General features: G+C 37.8%; 2 long non-coding RNA genes across 2 annotated transcripts in view; one reads left to right on the top strand and one right to left on the bottom strand.

The window, feature by feature from the left end:
• The first annotated feature begins 3303 nt into the window (after positions 1–3303).
• Positions 3304–21643, top strand: part of LOC311621526 — a 484022-nt gene continuing 465682 nt past the window's right edge. Inside the window, exon 1 of the long non-coding RNA XR_014794844.1 lies at positions 3304–3349. This is a non-coding gene — a long non-coding RNA (uncharacterized lncRNA). The remainder of the gene's footprint in view (positions 3350–21643) is intronic.
• Positions 3305–21643, bottom strand: part of LOC311621527 — a 1687340-nt gene continuing 1669001 nt past the window's right edge. The window contains exon 3 of the long non-coding RNA XR_014794845.1: positions 3305–3342. This is a non-coding gene — a long non-coding RNA (uncharacterized lncRNA). The remainder of the gene's footprint in view (positions 3343–21643) is intronic.

Below are 21643 nucleotides of genomic sequence, written 5' to 3'. Positions count from 1 at the left end.
TCATCTGCTGATGAGCACTTAGGCTGTTTCAAAATCTTAGCTATTGTAAATTGTGCTGCTATGAACATAGGGGTACATGTATCCTCTCTGACTGGCATTTCTGATTTCTTGGGATATAGTCCTAGAAATGGAATTACTAGGTCAAATGGGAGTTTCATTATTACATTTGTTTGAGGAAACTCCATTCTATTCTCCCTAGTGACTGCACCAGTCTGTATTGCCACCAGCAGTGTGCAAGGGTTCCTTTTTCTCTACATCCTTGCCAGCACTAGTCATTTATTGATTTGTTGATGATAGCCATTGTGACAGGTGTGAGATGGTACTGAATTGTTGTTTTGATTTGCATCTCTCGGATTATTAGTGACTTTAAACATTTTTTTATATGTCTTTTGGCTTTCTGTATGTCCTCTATCGAGAAGTCCACATAAAAACAAATTACTTTTAATATGGGGAAAAAAAATCTTAGAGCAGTGGTCCTGAAATTTTGGTGTGCATCAAAAGGCCTTCATTAAAGCAGATTGCTCCTTCCCACCCTTAGAATTTCTCTGATTCAGTAGGCCTGAGAAATTCTGGGTCCTCAGAATTTGCTTTTCTGACAGGTTCCCAGGTGATTGATGCTACAAGCCTGAGGAGCATGTCATGGAGTGAAAGGATTAGAATTTGTGTGTTAGTGACTTTCAGGTATACCTATGCCATTTGGCCTTTGCCTACTTCTGATTGCAATTAGTATTTATTAGAAAGTTTTGTATGGCACTGAATAAATAAGTCAATGAATCTAATTTTCCTCCATTAGTTATAGCATTTATGTGGATTTAAGACTATTTCATATTCACAAAGAATACATATGCTATAAAGAAATGACATATGAAAAACTGCAACTGGAAGAATTTACTAGATTTGCTGGCTTTGTACCTTGACTATATTTTTTAGGGCAACTGATTGAAAAAAAATCATTTAAAAATAGAGAAGAGCTCACTTGGATATTTATAACTTGACAGGTTAGAACTAGCACAACATCTGAATGGGAAATTGTGACTCTTAAACCCTACATAGGCTTTTTCTGAAAAAAACTCATTGAGCTAATTCATAGGAAATTCTAAGAACTATGTAGTCTGGACAAGAATTCTTACAGCAGACAGATCTTCCTATAAAAGTTAACATGCTAAATTATCTACCCTTCCCTCTTTGAAAAAAAAATTTAATTCTATTAGAGGGAAGGTACATTTTCTTGATTAAATCCTACAGAAACTCCTTCCCCTAGGTATTTCCTGGCACCAACTGGAAGCAGATGGAGGGAGGGGAAATAAAAAGTCTTGGCCTTCACCCAGACTCTGACTGCTGCCTTTAGCACTTTCCCCTAAGGTCACTTGTTTAAAGGACCCAGTTGGGCTGGGAGGAGTTCAGAGAAAGAGCCACCTCCTTTGTTTCAAAGGCAGAGCTGTAGTTCCCAGAGTTCTGAATGGTTTGCTGGGGAAGGAATGTCTGTGGTTCTAGATGCTGATTGACTTAATTGAGCAAAGTCTCATGGCCTGAAATGAGTACAATGTGGGGGATTGTTTTAAATGTAGGAGGGCAAGTCTTGGAAGGATGCTGAAATGGTAGAAAATACCAACTCAGAACAAGTATGGAGGCACCAAAGAGAAGAGACAGATAAGGGAGGGAAGAAAAGTTTCTGGGTGCTTTTTGTCTAGAGGACAGAGTTTAGAAACACAATCTCTAACCCCACCATCAACCCTGTGAAACGATTTCTAATCCACCCAGCCATCTGTGATATCATTAGTATCCCCTCTTTACACAGGATGGGTCTCAACAGAGCAGTAAGTAGCAAAGCTGGGATGAGATTCTAGGTCATTGAACTGCGAAGCCTCACCATATTTCACCATACCAGCCTAACGTTTGAGTAAAAGGTAGGTATGGCAATTGTATAGCTCAAAGAAGATATTTATCAGTCAGAGAATGTGGATAAATTATTGAGAGAAATTTGAGTAATTATCACTATTTAGACTCTGTCATTTAAAATAGAAAAGTAATTAAGCTATCTATACTAATAAAAGGGTAATATGCTAATTAGACTGGGAGACCTTCTGAGAGATCTTCCGGATTTTCTTCCTGACAAATCCATGGTGGCTGGGCTGAGGCAGAGACAGTTAGGGGCGATCAGGCTGACAGGGGAGAGAAATTGGAGGCAATCAGACCAGCAGGGAAGGGCATTTGGGGCCTAGCAGGCCAGTGGGGGGCCAGTTAGGGGTGGTCAGTTCAGAAGGGGGGCAGTTGGGGGTGATAAGGCTGACAGGCAGAGTGGTTAGGGGTGATCAGGCAGGCAGGCAGGTGAGTAGTTAGAAGCCAGTGGTCCCAAATTGTGAGAGGGATGTCCGACTGCCAGTTTAGACCCGATCCCACAGGAGGTCCCAAGGTGTCCCAGATTAGAGAGTGTTCAGGCTGGGCTGAGGGACACCCCCTTCCCCCACATACAAATTTCATGCACCTGGCCACTAGTTAATACATAAGGCTTTATTTTGCTGGTCTCCTGGAAACTTTCCTTCAGTCATTTCCTCTGCTTTAGTCCTCTGTGTTGTATTAATATTCTGGATCTATTTATTACTCCAAAGGCCTGAATTTGATCAATTCTCTATTATTGATTTTTTGAAACATACTCATAACCAAGTCATTATCAGCCACCAGCAATCTGCTACAGTCTGGCATCCCACTGCTCCTCCTTCAAGGTTGTCTTTTAGCATTGCTCTGTTGGGGATCACCTTCTAACAAAATCTCATTCCTAACTCACGTCTAATGTCTAGGGCAGAGTGGCAGGACCACTTACAGATGAACAGTGCAATACAGGAGCAAGATAAACCCTTTCTAATTAACTGCTTCTTCTCTTACCCTGTACTGTCTTGGACTCCATTTGAACACAAATATTGCTCCTTTGCACTGCATTCCTTATCTCCCAGATGCGATTGTGCTTTATGGAATAAAAATCTTTTATATGTTTCCGAAAGAATATCTTCTTAGACAATTAACCTTCTAATTCAGGAGGACTCTTTTTCTTCCAGTTTCCATATCACCAATTTAATACCATTTTACAAAGAATGCGTGGAGCTTTGTGCATACGCATGTAAATCATTTCTGTAAATAGCTATTTACTAAGGATGAGGAGCAATTTGTGCTGGGTGGGAGGTAAAGAATGAGATTTCATCATTTAGTGGTGAGATACACATACTTCTCAATTATCTGTGCTAATGGGGACAGTGATAACAAGGGTAATGAAGTCCATAAGAAATCCATGGTGGAATTTAAATCAGGCCTTTTTTTTTTTTTTTTTTTTTTTTTTTTTGTTTGTTTCTTAGTAGTGATGGCAAACATTTTGCTAGAGTGAAATTTCAGATTGTTTATAGCTTCAATTACTATGCTGTTTCAGTTCCAATTTTTTCCTCAATAACTAAAAGTTGGATACTTAAAGAGATAAGGGCCTTGTTGGATTTTTGAAAATAAAGATACTTTAATCAAACTGTCCATAAATATATAACACCTAAACAATAGCCTGTTTCCCCCTCTCTGTTGAATTGAATAAATGTTAGCATTTGGTGAACAAAGCAAATCAAAATTATAAAATTTACTAGAAAAATTCTGTGATGTTATTAAAAACGAGTTTAATTTGTTAAGGCCTTCCTCAAATTCCTCTAAAGAATTATAGCTGCAGGTGGTAAGGTATTCACCAGTAGTTGGCTCTTTTCCCATTTATGCCAAGAATTTCAAGTAAAAGACTCAAAATTGTTCAGATAAAACCACTCCATGATGCTAATTTTTCCTTTTCATATACAAAGGTATGACTTTATTGGATAGCATAAGGATTTTAAAAGACTACTAGGAAACTGGTATAGACATGAACAATTTAAAATCAGGACAATAAAATAAAAACCAAGACACAAATGAGCCTCCTCCCTTAATATCACACCTGCCTTCTGTTCCACTCATACTTTAATGTTAATGAAAGCACTTTTATTTCAGAGTCAGAATCTCTTTCACTACAGAATCCAGAGATTCAGAGTGTCACTCATGTGACTTGGGCAGAAGATAGCTTCAAACAACTTTAAATTTGGGAAACTTTGATGCGTGCCATGTGTTCAAAGGCTCTTGTGCTAGCTCCAGTCTGTTCCCTTCGGCAGCAGATTCCTAATTAGGAGCTTACCCCACATGTGAGCTAACACCTCTCTGGAGAACTGTCTTCTGCTGGTTCCAGCAAGATTTCTAATTTGCCACATATTTTTTTGCCAGCCACATCACTAAATTTTCTTCCTCTTCCAAGTTAGAACAGAAAGACAAAGAAAAACAATACAGCTTTCCTATCTCTTTTGAGCAGACCAACCCTCTCAGTGTTTTGAATTTTTTTGGGGGGGAAAAATCTTGAGTGACAAAGATACTATATTAGACTCATTTTGTTTTTTGCTATTTTTCTATTTTTCTTTTGGATTTCTCTCCCCCCCCCCCCCCCCCAATGACTTAACAGTAAATCAGCTTTCTTTTCTGGAAGTAGAACTCCCAGAAGTACTTAATATTCACCTAGAATTATACTCTTTGCTAAAAGGAACTCCTATTAACATTTTATTCTATAAACATGTCCCAGGTGCCTAGTGGTACCAGGCGAGCTTATGTAGACTCTACCACGTGGAATCGAGTTGTCCAATATAGTAGCCACTAGTCTTACATGGCTATGAGTTTGAAATGTGGCTAGTCTGAATTGAAATGTACTATCAATTTAAATACACACTGTATTTAGAAGATTTTGGACCCCCCCCCCCAAATCTCACTAACAATTTTTATATTGATTTCATGTTGAAATAATTTTTTGATATATTGGGTCAATAAAATGTTCTAGAAATTAATTTGACCTATTTAATTTTTAAAAATGTGGCTATGAGGAAAAGTAAATTACATATGCAGCTTGGACTTGTGGCTTGTATTGTATTTGTCCTGCTCAGCACTGGTAGGGACAGGCGACCCAGCACTATGGGAGCCAGGGATAGGATGGGCTGGTCAGAGCAGCTATTCTGGCCTGACTAAACCAAGAAAAGTCACATGGGGAAGGTCCCCGTCAGCTGTTTCTCAGAGGACAAGGAAGAATTACTCATGTGGGGGAATGGGACAGGTATGTTCCAAGCATGAAGAGCAATGAGCAGAAAGACAAGGTTAAACGTGGCTCTAACTTAGGGCATGCACTGTGGACTAGAAGATGATGATGGTAATGAGGTTAATTTTAAAAGAATCTATTCATCCAAAACATGTTTCCTTAAGTGGTATGTTCATATCACAGAGTTTCTTCTGTACTCTAGAAAGAACTAGTGATATCAAAGAGGAAGCAGAAGCTCACCTTCACCCTATGTCAGAGTTTGCTGATTCTGAGGATTGGGGGGAGGACAGACGTAAGGGTTGCTCAGGCTCACAGAGCCCCACTTTCATTTGCTCCTTGGGGTGCTTACACTATTTCTAAAAGCATGAAGAAAGCTGCTACTGTTGGGTTGGAAAGCCAATGGCATGCTTCCTCAGCAGCAGTGCCCACAGCTCTGGCATCTCAGGAAGCAGTAGGCTAGCCTTCTAGTTGAGGGAAATGAGAGAGATGAGCCTGAGATGATGGAGGATCTGGACCAACAAGACCTGGGGGAGGGTTTAAAATTCCACAGATTCTGGGTAACTTGTATGAGGCAAGTGGGCAGGATCATGGGCAATAGTGGCTGTGGGTACATATGTTTCCTGTCCATTTGCTGGCCAACAGTCCTATAATAGGCCTGACTAATCATTCTCCAGCAGGGACCAGTGAAGATCAGTTACCACAGGTCTCTTTGCCCTGCTGAAAAGGAGCAGGCAAAAGAGAAGGGAAGGAACAGAAACCCAGAGGCCTAAACATCTATCCTCAAGGGATTGCTTTGTGGTACTATAAACTGCAAATTAACATTTGTCCCCTGTCCCAACTAACCAGTAGCTTGTGGGATTGATAAACAATGTTTTAAGAAAGAAAGATGTTCACATTTTATTTGAACATCTGAGAAGAGTGTAAGGCTGCCACATGCAGCAGAAGTTAGGGAGAATAATTAGATAATAATGAAAAGGTGCCAAGTACAAATATAGGTACCATGTATATCGTTATATTGGTATAAGGATATGTATTGTTTAAAGAGAGAAATTAGCTAAAACATGTGGAAGAGGAAATGTTTAGGGGGGCTGAAAATATGAAAGAAGAATACACTTGGGGAGCATAAATGGCATATTTCATTGTGTTCTTAAATTGATCTTCATTTCCTCAGTATTTGTGTTAAATCTGACAACATTGCTTCTAATATTCACCATTGTACAATGTGGGGCAGGGTTGGGGAGGGGAATGGAGAGAGGGATTATTTCTCTATCTTCTAAATTTATGTGTGGTTTTACTTCCTGCCCTCCCAAAGGCTGAGGTGACAAAAAACACCATTCGGAAATAGTGTGACTAAGATGGCAAGAGGATTATAACGGGCACTTTCTGGGTGGCTCCCCACCTCACAGCAGCTTTAATGGCCTTTCCAGGATCACAGGGAACTGCACCTGGGGGCGGATGGAGTGCTGCTATTTGGAGTCCCTGTGAGGGCAGTCCTCCTATTGGTCTGCTTGTCTTTTGATTCAGAAAACCATCTCTGCATCCTCCCAGGAATTCCTCTTAACTTCAGTTCCTTCAAACTGGCTTTCAGTTCATTGCAACCAAAGAAGTTGTGACTAATTCTTGGTGTGGTTAATAACCAAAATAAATACATTTTTAAGTATCTTGGAAGCAATTACATATGAGCAATGCAACTGACAGATACATGGTAGTCAATAATGCTTCAGATAGTGCTGTTATATAGGAAATGTTACTTGTGCATTCTCCCAAAACTTTACCCAGGAAACGTCAGTAACCTAGATCAGCTTATTAAATACATGTGGACACAATAATATGTTATTGTGTTTTATTATTCAAACTTTACACTCTAGGACTGCCCAGTGAGATTTTATTTAGCTCCATTCTCTCCTCTACCTTCATTATGTATAGCAGCATCTCAACCCCAGAGGTTTCTGCTTCTTAAGGTTGAGGGGTCGGTCATGTATAGATTTAAAAAAAGATTTTGAAGAGAAATCTCAGATATGGTCCAATTTAGAAAATCTCCTAACACACCCACTCTGGAAACTTGTCACTACTTTGCTGTGTAAGAATTCTAAGGTAGGGCAGTACAAGGAATGTAAATACAGGGTGTCCCAAAAATGTATGCACACTTTGAATAATCATTAATTTCAGTGGGTTAATTCTGAAAAGAAAAAAAACTGCAATTGAGCTATCAGCTGTAAAGTATGTATACATTTTTTGGGACATCCTGTATTTTTTTTTTGTGTCAATATTCTGCTCAAGGATCTACAGCAGCTTTTTCTTTTATTTGTGCTGCTCTTCATTTAGCCACTTAAAAAACTAGTACATATATTTGCATGTGTACCATGGGACAGTTCAGGATAGATGTTGGATGCAACTAAACAAATCAGACTCTTTTTTTTAAGATATATTTTTATTAATTTCAGAGAGGAAAGAAGAGGGAGAGAGAGAGAAACATCAATGAGAGAGAACCATTGATTGGCTGCCTCCTGCATGCCCCACACTGGGGATAGAGCCCACAACCCAGGCATGTGCCCTGATGGAGAATCAAACTGTGACCTTCTGGTTCATAGGTTGAGGCTCAACCACTAAGTAACACTGGCCCGACAATAATCAGACTCTTGTGGGAATTGTCAACTTCTCTCAACTGTTTCTTCATATGTGGTCTCTTCCATGTTCCTTCACATGTGTGCATTACTCTACTGGGATAATCCAGGGTTTATTTTTCTACTGTTCCTTCCAGCTGGTACTATAAACTCATCAGTTCTTGATTTTCAGTAAGGATACTTTTATACATTTTAATTCTTGAAAATTAATAAACTATTCATATCACAATAAATTTAGTTATTAGAAAGATCACTCTGTTTCCTGTTGGAAAATACAATAGCTATTGTGATATATTATTTAGGCTCTTACCTTGCTCACAACAAAATCCTAGCTCTAAAAGTGAAGATTTTCAGTGTTCATAGGACACTGATTCAAGTATTTGAAAATAGTGCTGCAAAATTAACAGTCGTAGCAAGCTCTTGTAATCAAAATGTTCCGACATCTTCAGGGATTTAATCAAATTACCAAACATATCAAATTGTTATTTTGGCAACGCATCCTGAAGAATTACACATTTTTAGCAAAGTTGGTCTTGAGAACTATATGTTTCCAAGTTAATAAAACATCTTAGTGTTCACAGCCAGTGTTTCACTATAATTTTCTGCCAAAATATTCAGAATTAACAGAAAATTCATTTTTATGAAGGATTAATTTAGGAATATTGGCTCTTTACCACTTCTCCTCTCTACTCTTTTGAAAGATAAAAATTGTCTTAAAACTGCTGGCTACACACATGGCAAGGTATTAAGACATACAATTAAATTAACACCCATTGTTAAAGGTTTGCCAGATATCAATCAAAGGTAAATGAGATTTTTAAGAAAAGGAGTAAAGTTATGAAATTTAATTATCTTCAAAAGCTTTGATGTAAACCTTAGTTGATTGAAAGAGGAAATGAATAGAGGAGTTCTGACCACATGTCAATTATACAATCAGTATAGTAAATATTGTAGATGTGGTATAGGGCATAAAAGTAAAGAAATTAAGAATACTCCTGAGTTGAAGTTTGAAATGAAAAGTTTCATTAATTTACCTTCTACTTCAAACAGAATAGGAGATTTAGAGAGGGTAAATGTGACTTAAAAGACCACCATTAAAAAAGAAATAGCCAGTTCATCTCAATCTGATTATTTCCCAAGTTCATGTAATACCAAATGGTGGACCAGTTGATTTCTATAATTTCTACTCTTCAAAACATTGTGAGAATTCCACAAAGACATATTTATCCATTTATATTTTTAAATTAGTGAAGGTATATTATTTTAATTCTATGAGAAAATAAAATTTGTGTTACAACAAAAAATCCAAGGTAGTAAGCACAAGACTATTCAGTTTAGAATGTTGCCCCAGTTTATGTCCTAAGACCCTAAGGACACTTTCTAATAAAATTTATAAAACTACACTCTTGTTCTATTTAATGTCATTGATGTTTAGGCATTTATTCAGTAAACAAGTACACTGCATTAGATAGTTGAGAATGACATGAAAATGAGTAAGATATGGTACCTGTTCTCAAGGAGTTCGCAGAATGATAGGGACAATAAGTAAATGAACAAACAAATAACAGTACACTATTGTGGTTTTACTTACCACTGTCTCAATAGAATTTGGGATTCAGTAAATACTTATACAACAAAATTTGTGCAGTAAGAAAGAGCTGCCCAAAATAAATTGTTGGCCAAACTCTGCATGGAATATTTGAGTAAGGGTTTAAAGAGTTGATATTGAAGAGGTCCTTGCCTCTCCTACCACGTGAGGACATAGGAAAAGATGATGGCCATGTGTGAACTAGGAAACAGGTTCTCACCAGACACGAAATCTGCTGGTGCCTTATCCTGGTCTTCCCAGCCTGCAGAACTGTGCAAAGCACATTTCTGTTGTTTTCCCAATTTATAGCATTTTTTTTTTATAGAAGCCTGAACAGACAGAAAGGGATTACATGGCAGGAAAATGTGGGTGGTTTCTAAAAGCTGAAACCTTTTAGAAGGTTTAGAAACCTTTGTTCAGCCCTATAGTTAAAGGAGCTGAATCTATCAGCAACCATATGAGCCGGGAAGAGCCCAGGTTCTAGATGAGAATGCTGCCTGGGATACCCCTTGATTGCAGTCCTTTGCAACCTGAGTAGAGAGTTTAGTTGAGTTGTGCCCAGACACCTGACACGCAGAATACATGAGATAATGTTTGTTGTTTTAAGCCACTGACTTTAGGTGATTTGTTACACAGCAACAGAACACTAATGTAACAGGATCAATGAGGCTATTGTTTTGGTTTTCTTTCTTTTTCTTTCCATAGAGTAACTTGAGATGAATGGATTCAAATTATGTTAGTTTGTAAATTTAAAAAGTTCCCAGGTTCTGTTTCCATAATACCTATTATTTTTTTATCCTGATTTTCTCTCTCTCCTATATAATAAAAGCCTAATATGCTAAGTGTCCAAATGTTTGTGCCACTGTTTGACCAGTCACTATTACATGCACTGACGACCAGGGGGCAGATGCTTCAACTGGTAGGTTAGCTTGCTTGCTGGGGTCCAGCTGATCGGGACTAGGTGAGATGGGCCGGACATTCCCTGGACAAATTTGTGCACCGGGCCTCTAGTTTATCTATAAAAGATGTTTCTGGGTGTCTTCTGTTTCTTCATTTTCTGATTTTGTGAAAATCTTCAGAGGGAATAAATAGACGGTATTTTGCCCTCACTGCCCACGGTGCTCTCCAAACACACAACCTGAGTTTGTGACATTATTTTATGCTTTTATTTTTTGCTCTGGGAATACCAATACCAATTCTGAATGAAGCATATTCTGATGCTGGTGTATTTGCCCACATGGCCGCCTTCAGTGTTAATGAGGGTGTAAAGGATCGACTCTGTGTCTTGAGCTGAAAGGCTTTCACTTTCCAGCTGCCTCAGAAAGAGCCAGGGAGAGCTCTTATGTCATTGTCATGCCAACCAAAAGTAAAATGTTTTTTACTTAATGATGAGAAATAATTCCCAGCTCTACCCAGCTGGAAGGGAGTGAAAAATGGCTCACCCACTTTCAATCAAGTTCTTTGCATGTCAACAACAAAAAAAAGCAGATCTTTTAAACAACAATAGCAGGAAAGTAGGACACATGTTTTGATTTCTGTGTTGAGAACACATTAAGAAATTATCTCTTGGACCAAACAAAGGAAGTGAATACAGAGATTTAAAACAAGATACAGTCGGGGATCCTTCTGTCTGTGTAAATAAAGGGCACATGCATGGAAAGACACAGTAATCAACTAATTAGCCTGTAATTAGTGTTAGTTATTTTGGAGCGCTATTTTGCCACCCCAAAGAATTATGGAGAGATAAAAAGTAATATGTATTAACTTTTTAGTAGTTTAAAGAGTTCACGCCATTTAAGTGGCTGAGAGATTGCTGTGTAACTAGAGCCGAAGAAATGGAGTGCAGGAATAGGCTGTCAGTCAAGCAGGTGTCATCTTTGCAAAAGGCTGGAACACATCTTTTTTATTATCGAAGAGCATTGTCATGTTGGCAGTTTCAGGGACAGTGTCTGAAATAAAAAATATTCATGCAGGTAGGAGTAGCTCAGTCCCCATGTCAGCTTAATGCTTTTCCTCCTGAGGCTGGAGGCCCTCTAGGTCATTCCTGGTCATTAGATGCAATTAAAAATTAGGAACAGAAAATTGATCTTCACCAGTCTCCAAATGCATCCACGTTAGGTGGCACATGGATATTAAACTTGTTAATAATTCAAAACTTGGTATAGACATATTTCCTTGAAACTTAACAGTTTGGAGAAAAAAAAAGAATATATCCAGGCTACCCCAGAGGAGAAAACAAATTACCTCTTGCCTCTCTGACATCTTATTCTCCTTCACTGCACCTGGCCAGTCTCCATCAGGCAATGCTTTCCATCACCCAGATGGAGAGGGAGTTTAGGTGGCCCCTTCAAAAACTGATGAGGTTCAGCCTCACTGCTGGTCTAATAGAATGTGCTCGATGGTGGAACAATCTGCATTATATGCATCTGTCTTTCAGGGACCCATAAGCTGCATATATTCTTGTTTTGCACCATAAAGCAAAAAAATATTTTTCTGACTGTTTCCACACTTACTTACCTATAATATTATCAGTAGATTGCTTTTATCATTGTGCCTAGTCTCATGAATAATACTTTAGTGTTATAGCTTGCCTAATATAGCATTTAAGTAGCATTTTAAAAATCTGCTAATATACGTTGATGAGGAATAACACTTCTTTTAATGATGTGAATGTTTATTTTTCTTCCAATATGTTTAGTGTTTTAAAATCAGGATAATAAGAGACAGTAGTAAGATGGATATACCACTATGTGTGTGCACAAAATAATAAATTAGCTTATTTTTCTGCATAAAAAATCTTGCAGTTGGTTATTAAACTTTCTTTACTGACTCAAATTCAACAAGAGGAGAATAGCATATTTGAAACTCTGAAAATATCTCTATTTCTTGTTCTGCCACTGACCAGATAGCTGAATAATGAAAAATTTGAGGAGATCCCATTACCAAAGAGAAATCTCTAGAGAGTAACCATGAATGTTTTTATTTCCATGACAGTCCCTGTGCAGGTTAGAAAAGAAGGATCACAAAGTTAAGAGTCTATTTCTATCTGCATAATTTCAATACATTACCAGAATTAATTTTCGGTAATGTCCCTAAGACTGTAAGCAGAAACTTTATACTCCCTAGTCTCTTGTGATCAAAAACTTCCAAATCAGACTTGCAAATCACCTTCTCATCACATCACTGGAGCTGCCAGATAAGAAAGTCTTGTAAGAAAAGAAACAACCAGAGTGCATTCATTAGTGTCATTGCACTCTAATTGAAGAAGTGACTTCATTTGCATCCTACGTTGGAAAATCAGTAAGCTTGTGGCTGGGCTCCATATTTGTAACTACTGGTTGAACTGTGGAACAGTACAAACAAGAATACCTATGAAAGAAAATACCATGACATATGGAATCCACTCCGAAGTTTCCTTTAAGATGGTGATGGCACTTAAGATATACTTTATTAGCCATCTCTTTAAAAGTTATTAGGAAGAGCCTCCCCAAAGGGCATTTTCTTTTACTCAGTTTTCTGTCTTGTATGTAGCATTCTTGATTGTGAAGACATGAGGAATCATTAAACGTCTTTATGGATCTTATATACATATACCAAATCCACATTGGTCTCTCCAGAAGCAGCTCTTGCGGCATCGAATTCGTTTCCATGGTGCAGTCATGCTCTCTGACCTCTGCAGGTGTAAGGATGTGCAAATTCTGGAATCTTCATGAACATCAGATGAATCCCAAAGGCATATATTTATCAGATCTTAAACTACTTTATTATATAGCTTGAAATTTGAAAGATCATTCTATTATTTTACTTTTTATCACTATTTATTCCTCCATACCCTCTTCCACTTCCACCCCCTGACCCCCACAATCCCCAAACTGTTGTTCATCTGTGTAAATGAGTTCTTTTCCTTCTTTTGCTCATTCCTACCCCACAACAACCCCTACCTACCGACCAGAGCTGTCTGCCTGCTCTCTTTCTATGAGTTTGTCTCTATTTTGCTATATTTATTTATTTTTGAGCTTCAATTTTCTCATCTTGAAAGGGGGCTTATAATTTTAGTTGGCATTAGTATCATAAGGATAGAATGGGATAACATATATAAACACTTTGTAAACTACATAAAGTGCAGTATAAGTGGAAGTTATGTTTACAAGAAATTCTTTTTCATATCCCCTCCTGCTTTGTAATGAAGTAGGTTACCTCATCTAGCTGCTGATTCCCTATATATGGGTAAATTAAAGCAGAAATTGTCAGAGATGTTATATAATGATAGTTACAATGGAAGGGACGATTGGCAAGATGATTACATAGTATCTACCAACTATAAACCTCTATGACCCTTTGATTTCATTCACAATTGCATTTAACTATAAAGTGTTTTGGAGGGAGTGGAGATGGGCTTGTCAAATATGCACATCAAGGATTATATATCAAAACAGTGTTTAAAAATTGTATAAACGTGGTAAAGATATTTGATTTGTATACTATTAAGAGATGAGCTGACAGGTAACTCATTTAAGGTCACATCTGGTCAATACATCTGTCTTTTAGAAATTGTTGTCTATTCAGGGAGACCTCAGGACCTCAACAAATCAGTCTGCAATCTCAAAGGCAAAATGAAAAGTCTATTGCCTCCTTTTACTGTGTTATTTTCTCCATAAAAATTGATTCATTAAAAACCCAAAAAAGACACCAGTGAATATTCAGTGCTTAGGCTAGAATAAATGCTGAAGGCACTAACTCTAATTTTTGCCTGTAGCGTAATGGCTTGATGTAAGGACATTTCAGTGTGAGGCCCCTTTGCCCTGTTTTTCTCCTAGAGTTGGTAGCATCCATCAGATAATGACCTGCCAACCTAACCTGACTTACTATGCAGAATAATCAAAGTAGGTGAATGCAGCCTCTAGGAGAATCATATTTCTTGCTTCTCTGTTTAATGTGTGTGTGTGTGTGTCATAGGAACTCCCTGCAAAACTGCGCCTAGGGGCTTTAAGATCCAAGTCAAAGCGCTTCATAAAATGGGTGCGTTATAAATCTAACCGTGGAAGATTGATGAGAAGGCGCCTTAAATGTTTGCTAAGTCCATTCATGAGCAGGGATGGCACAGTTACCTCCTTTTTAGTAGCCTTATGTTTTATTGCTCTTTAAAGAAATCATTAAACATATTTGAAGTTGTCAGAATCAGAGAGCTCAAGTTTTGGAGGAATTCCAGGAAAGAAATGCCTTATACAGAAACACTCCCGTTTTGATTAGGTATAACAGAAGTCTATCCAGTAAAATAGGTGAATTTAGGGTCTGAAAATCACAAATACAGTCACATAGGTTTAACTCATTCATTAATTTATTCACTCATGAATATATATATATATATATATATATATATATATATATATACTATGTCTTATATGAGTCAAGTAAAATTCTAGGTGCTAGGTTCTTAGAGGAAATAAAGTACGTACGGCACCTTCTTTCATGAAGCTTATGGTACCATCCATTTTTATCTGGTGAAAAAAGATGACGATGATATATTATCTTATGTCATAGGCAGCACATGAGTATGTTGCACTTTGATGCTTACTAGCGCTATTAAAACACACTTCGTAAAACTTGGCATCTTGTTGAAAAAAGTCACTAAAGTTAAGAGAAAATACTGGTAATGAGAGAACTGCGAAATGATACTGTAGATTTATTCAGAGAATTCAAGAAGTTCACACATACCCTGGCTGTGCAGTAGGTCAGATTATGCACGGACGAATACCTTACAATTGCTGTTAAAGTTCTTATTTACTGATAACAAACCACATTCCATCCCAGTTTAGTCAGTAGAACAGTATATCATTGAATCTAGACCTTAAGGAAACTAGGGGGTGCTGATGATGGTGTCCCTCTATCAGGGGTCTTCAAACTACGGCCCGCGGGCCACATGCAGCCCCCAGGGGAGTCTGATCCTGCCCGCCAGGTTTTTTGGGCAGTGAGCGCAGCCAAGGTGTTACAGTAGGAATTAGTAGTTCATATAGTCCGGCCCTCCAGCTCTCTGAGGGACCGTGATCTGGCCCCCACTTTAAAAAGTTTGAGGACCCCTGCATGTTCACAATCCCCATGCCACCCTATTGCTGTCTGTCTTTTCAGGTTCCTTGGGCAAACTAGATAGAAAATTGGTGGCTTTTAGGCTTTTAAGGGGAGGGTCTTTCCTCATCACTAAATCAACCTGCTTAAATGCTTACATACCACCATTAAACCACCATACAAACTCTTCAAATGCCATTAGCAAATCCCATGAACATACACTGGTTGAGATAGTTCTAATGAAAAGACACTGAGCTAGGCTTCGAAGAGAAAGAAAACAAATGGGCACTAGGCAGTCCCTTACTCTTGAAATTGGTATATTTCACAGCCCTTGAGATAAGAGCAACTATCAGGCTAAATGCTGATAAAAAAATGAAGTAGCATTTTATGACTATAAATGCTTTTTCACAGGATAGTTGCTGATAAATTGTCTAGCTTGGCCTTTGCCCATTTTATTGGGCTCAGAAGAATGAATTCTATCATCCTGGTTGCTCAAGAGGGCTCCTCTCCATCAGTTAAAACAGCGAAGCTTTCTCTGTACCCGTTAAGAATTTGGTTTCCAGCTAACACAGCCTGGAGAAGAAAATGCATGTTAATTATTTTTTTCTATTTCTCCTTTGCATTGAACCGCTTTACAAAGCAAACATGCCTCTTTGGTGAAAGCTCCTTTCCACTCTTTGACAACTCATCACCCATCTCTGAGCGCCTCGCTCCTTTTTGCTTTTAAGCTCAATGTTCAGACATTTATCTTCACAGAGGTGAACAGAGAGAACATCTTTAAATATGGCATCGATATGTCCTGACCCAGATGAAAGCCTCTTAAGTCAGTTTTCCTCAATCCTGTTACTACACATTAACTCTGAACAGGATTATCTACCAGCCTGCCAGTCAAGACTGCCAGGGAAAAGGGGAAAAAAAGGAGAGTAAGGAATTTTTTTGCTCATCAGTCTGTCATAGGCCTGATGGGATGAAAATACAATGTTCTGATCTGTCTTTATTCACATGGCCACAGATTGCAGTTTAATACTGCATATACTCCAGGGAAAAAATAATAATTTTGATCAGAAACAAACATACACACACACACACACACACACCCCTCCTTCATAATATATCTGAATTTCCAAAAAAATGAGACAGAAACTTAATCTTTATTCATCTGCATATGTAATTCATAGCATATTTTTAATCAGTGGTTTAAATAAAGACAAAATTTAGCAGTTGAGCTCTAAAGAAGTGACACTTTAGGCTGAATTGGTTTGAAGTTAATGAAATAATTAGCACTATTTCAATGTGATTAATATATAGCTGTGTATTAAGTGCTCAATTAGTTTAAGGAATTTGAGCTCCCAAGTGCTGGCTGGCAAGGTAAATGACGCAGCAGTGGCAAAGTGTGATTGAAATTTAAGTCTTTCAAGTTACTTGAGTCAGCTATTGGCCTAGCTTCACTTCACCCAGCTTCACTGACCCCAGGGAATGACCTCTAGAGGGAGCTAGATCAGCAAATCTGGAAGATCAGAGGGGTTCTGGTGTGGTGACCGGATTGTGGAGCTAGAGAGCAGGTGAGAAAGGGCCTTTCCCAATATGACTCATGAACATAATATAAACAAGCAAAAAAGGCAAGATATTTAGGAGCTTTAGACTTACAGCTTATGAAGATAAAATGTCATTGTCATTTCTAAAGCCCTTCAGGTTTGTCTTTAATAATATTAATAATAATAATAATAATAATAATAATAATAATAGAGGCCCTTTCACAATCATAGGGCATTCCATTTTTCCTTAATATAGAAAATTATTCTACTTTTTGCTGAATAGACTTTCTGACCATATAACTCTGCTCTTTCTTTACACTTTGTTTATTATTAGTGCCCAAATATAGTTCTAAGCTTTTCCAGTTACACCTCATTAAAACATGTACAAATTTGGCACTTTTGGAATATAATCTCCTAGAAACAAGAACATATTTTCAATTCAACTGTGTACAGTACATGTCAGAAAGTGGGTGAAGGATGAGAGTTTGCCATCTTTGCAAGCTTATCTGTTAGCCTGACAGTTTCATGGATTCTGGCAGAAGGCAGGAGATTACTAGGCCATAGAGAAAGGACTTTATTACTAAAAGCAACATTAGTACCCAGAACATTGGACTTTCTGGTGCCTTCCTCAAGCCCCAGATGCCACAGGGTAATGTAAGGAGGGCCAGGGGACACCAGCACTTAATAGTAGGTTGCTCTACAGGAGAAGAACCCTAACTTTAGGGAACCTATGTCTTTTATAATGGGTAGCAAGGATGCCTGCCTTTTGTTCCTGAAGGAGACATGCTTTCCATCTTCTAAGACTCTTCATTTTACTAATGTTGTTGGAAAATTGTCTCAAACAGTGACAGTAACTGTCTCTGCTCACAAGATACGCAGAAATGTGAGAGACCCTCAGACAGTTGTGTCCCAACAGTACCCAACACAGTGTCTTGTGGAGGAGCTGAGACTGTTCTTTATACAGAAACATAGACTGAGGAAAACTGATCTGTCTTCATGCAACCAAGTGGAAACACTTTCATCTATCCTCCTGAAGCTTGTATTAGGTAAAACGAGGATAAATAAGTGGAAAGTAACTAAAGTTGGATTTTAAATCACTTATTTTTGAATTATAAACTAATATATTATTATTAAAATTCAGTTAATATGGCTGAAATCGGTTTGACTCAGTGGATAGAGCACATGTGTCAAACACAATGCCCGCGGGCCAAATCCAGCCCACCAGGCCTTGCAATGTGGCCCGCACTGCGCTGTCATCACTGCACTCCGCTGTCAGTTTATGACATTGTCAGTTTATGACTGTTCAGTAAACCATTCGGCCCGCGATTTAGGCTGGATTTTAGATTTTGGTCCCTTCTCTGATTGAGTTCGACACCCCTAGGATAGAGCATCTGCCTGCAGACTGAAAGGTCCCAGGTTTGATTCCAGTCAAGGGCATGTACCTTGGTTGCAGCTGATCGATGTTTCTCTCTCATAGATGTTTCTAACTCTCTCTTCCTCTCTGTATAAAATCCATAAAATATAAAATAAAATAAAATAAAATAAAATAAAATAATAAAATAATAAAATAAAATAAAATAAAATAAATAAAATAAAATAAAATAAAATAAAATAAAATAAAATAAAATAAAATAAAATAAAATAAAATAAAATAAAATAAATAAAAATAAAAATAAAATAAATTAATATGGACATGAAAGTCCTCTCTCATCCTACCTACCTAGGGGTAACTACTATTTACATTTTGATTAAAGGGAAGAACTCATGATTAAAGTTGTCTAATGATATAATCATTTTTTCTGAGAACTATTTTCTTATCACAGACAAGCTGATCCACAACTTGTCAAAGTTTTATAGTTGACATAATACTTTCTATACCCCACCTAAATTCCACAACTCTGGTAACTTTCAGGTTTTGTGCCATTACTCAGTTTATGTATTACTTTTATTGTTATTTTAAGGACAAATTAATAAGTTTCTGGTACATACCGGCATAACTATAAGCAGGCAATCATTATTTCTAGTGGTGCTGAAACATTTGGGCAACAGAAAAACCTCCAATTGAAAGATTTCAATATCCTTTACTCATTAACTTTCTTATATCTAGGTAGAGACCACTTGTCTAATGGTAACGAGACGTTACAACCTTTTCTTAGTTTGTTCTATCATGTAGATGGAATATGACATTTCCACTTTCGTTAATGTTTCACACTTGACAATGATTGGTGGCTAGTGTCGCGGAACAGAGGGCATTATCATATTCTTTTCTCCAAAAGGAGATTGTATATTGATTCTTTTTATATGGCATTTTTCCCAGGAAGGAGAATGGAAGATTTTTAATATAGGCTGTGGTTGCTCATGAACATAAGGAATGCCAGATAAGCAAAATAGGAATGAATTTGTTAAATACCAGTTTTCCAAAATTAGTTAAAGCTATAGAGTTTTCTGGCCAAGTTAAAATGCTAGCTAATTGAAAACTGCTGTATCTGAAAAGGGGTCCCATCTTATTTTGAAATATGGCATATTCTCCAAAGACTTGAAATAACTATGGAAAGGTGAGGATATAAGGGGTGGACTGCATAGCTAAGACTGCAAGTGAGTGGAGGGGTGTTGACAGTGTTGGGCAATAAATCTGATGCACAAAAATCACACAATAGACATTTGTATAGTGTTGTTGAAGTGAGTGGCATCAAGGGAGTAGTCTGTCTACACTTCACCTTCCTCTCACTGATGAATGGGAAACTAAGGAGTTTGATGTACTCTGCTATTGGCTTAGAAAAGCTTTGGGTTATGACAGTGTATCCTGGTCTGTGAAACTGAATGTTACTGATACTAATAATGACCAAAGCATAACCTACTAATGACCTTGATAATTTGGGAGGCATAGCTTCAGAACCCTTCTTATGCTCCTATTTTTAATTTGATTTAAAAATGCTGTCTTGGGGCTTTGGCTATTTTGAATACATTTTCAAAGGGGGGTCATGCTTATAACTGAGTCTGAATTTAGTGGCAACTCCAGGGATTTCTGTGGAGTAAGCTGGATGTAAGTATTTCTAATACCCTGTCCTAAATGCTGTGGGTGTGCCACTCAAACGTTCTAATTGGTTTAATCATTATATCTGAGATGCTTGTGTTCTCTTTTCCTCTCCCTCCCTCTCCCTTTCTCCATTCCATTCTCTCTCTCTCTCTCTCTCTCACTCTCTCTCTCTCTCTCTCTCTCTCTCTCTCTCTCTCTCTATATATATATATATATATATATATATATATATATATATATATATATATGGATAGATAGATATAGATATATAGATATGTGTGTGTGTATCCCCATGTATATTTATATTCGCACATACTCCATATGTATAATTTTACAATTTCCCCCCACTTAGGATTTACTTGTGAACCCATATTAACATATAATCCAGAAAGGCAGCTGCAGACCCCGTGGCTATGAATCCCTTTTAAGTCTACTCTTGATTTCTTTAGCTCCCCTGTTATGCGCTGTAGATGCCACACAGGTCAGAGTTTGTTTTCTTTGCTGCTGCAACAGTGGAGTTAGATTTTCAGTTTGTTTACATTGGTGCCAGGTATCCTGGTGGAGAATTTTATTTTCCTCAACTTTTTCCTGTAATATAACCAAGGAAGCAAATTAATTAATTAATTAAGGCTTGATGATTTATTTTAAATAATTCAAAGGGAAGTGGTTGTGACAACACAAAAGTTAAACAAGATTTAGGAGCATGTTTATCTTAAACGTCTGCTGAATCTATTTTTCTATGTAGTGTAAGTTCTCCTAAATATCCTGAAATTCCTATGAAATAGTGTTCAAGTTTACTTTGGAGCACAAATGAGCTAAGTTCAGCTTTTTAACAGGTGTTATGGGTTTCTTTGAGTTTCTTTTATTCATGTGATTAAAAAACACATGGAAATAGTCCTATTCAGAATGTGTGTGACTTTCTGTAATCCACCTTAAATGGAGAATACCATTCTGTTCACCTCTCAGTAACTTGGCACACAAGTGTGGTGAGTCAAAGATGACTGCTGTGGAACTATGCTCTGGTATTTTTTAGTTGGTTTTGGACACAGAGGCTGAGAAATTGATCGAAGACAGCAGTCTCCATGGTCCCTCTTCTTTTACCATTTTCACAGAGGTCTGACCAGCCCCTCCTTCCATCCCCCTGGCTGACACTTGCTTCCAGCCAGCTTCCTGTGCTTTACATTCATACAGACACGTCCCATGATGTCAGAGATTTAGATCCCTCAGGGCCTTGCCACGTGTCCAGATTGGCGAACAGTGCTCTGTAATATTTATTGAGCACCCATAATGTGCTAAGTGCTGTAATACTGTCTGGGTGATGGGTCCGGCTGTGAGCACAGGACTGCAGGGCAGATTGATAGAGGAGATTTTTTTCTAGCTTTAATGTCTCAGGTTGAGATGGGAATATTGGCCCATTTTTCCTCTTCTCTGCGAGGAGCATTTAACTTTATTCTATATTGTGTTTCCTCCATCCCCACTGACAACCTGAAGATAATATCAGTTGGTGCTTGCAGCTAGAAATCCTTATTTGTTCTGATATTATATAATTTATGTTTGCAATTTCAGGCAGGTACAAATTTCTCGGAGTGTATGGCGTTTCTTGTAAGAACATTCAGCAAAATTGTCTCAGCTTCTTTAAAACTAGAACTTTAAAAACTCCAACGACTG

The sequence above is a fragment of the Pipistrellus hanaki genome (genome assembly GCF_964339955.1).
Source record: "Pipistrellus hanaki genome assembly, chromosome: 4".
Lineage (NCBI taxonomy): Eukaryota > Metazoa > Chordata > Mammalia > Chiroptera > Vespertilionidae > Pipistrellus > Pipistrellus hanaki.
Note: the sequence above shows the minus strand (reverse complement) of the source record. Positions and strands in the feature narration are given on the sequence as shown.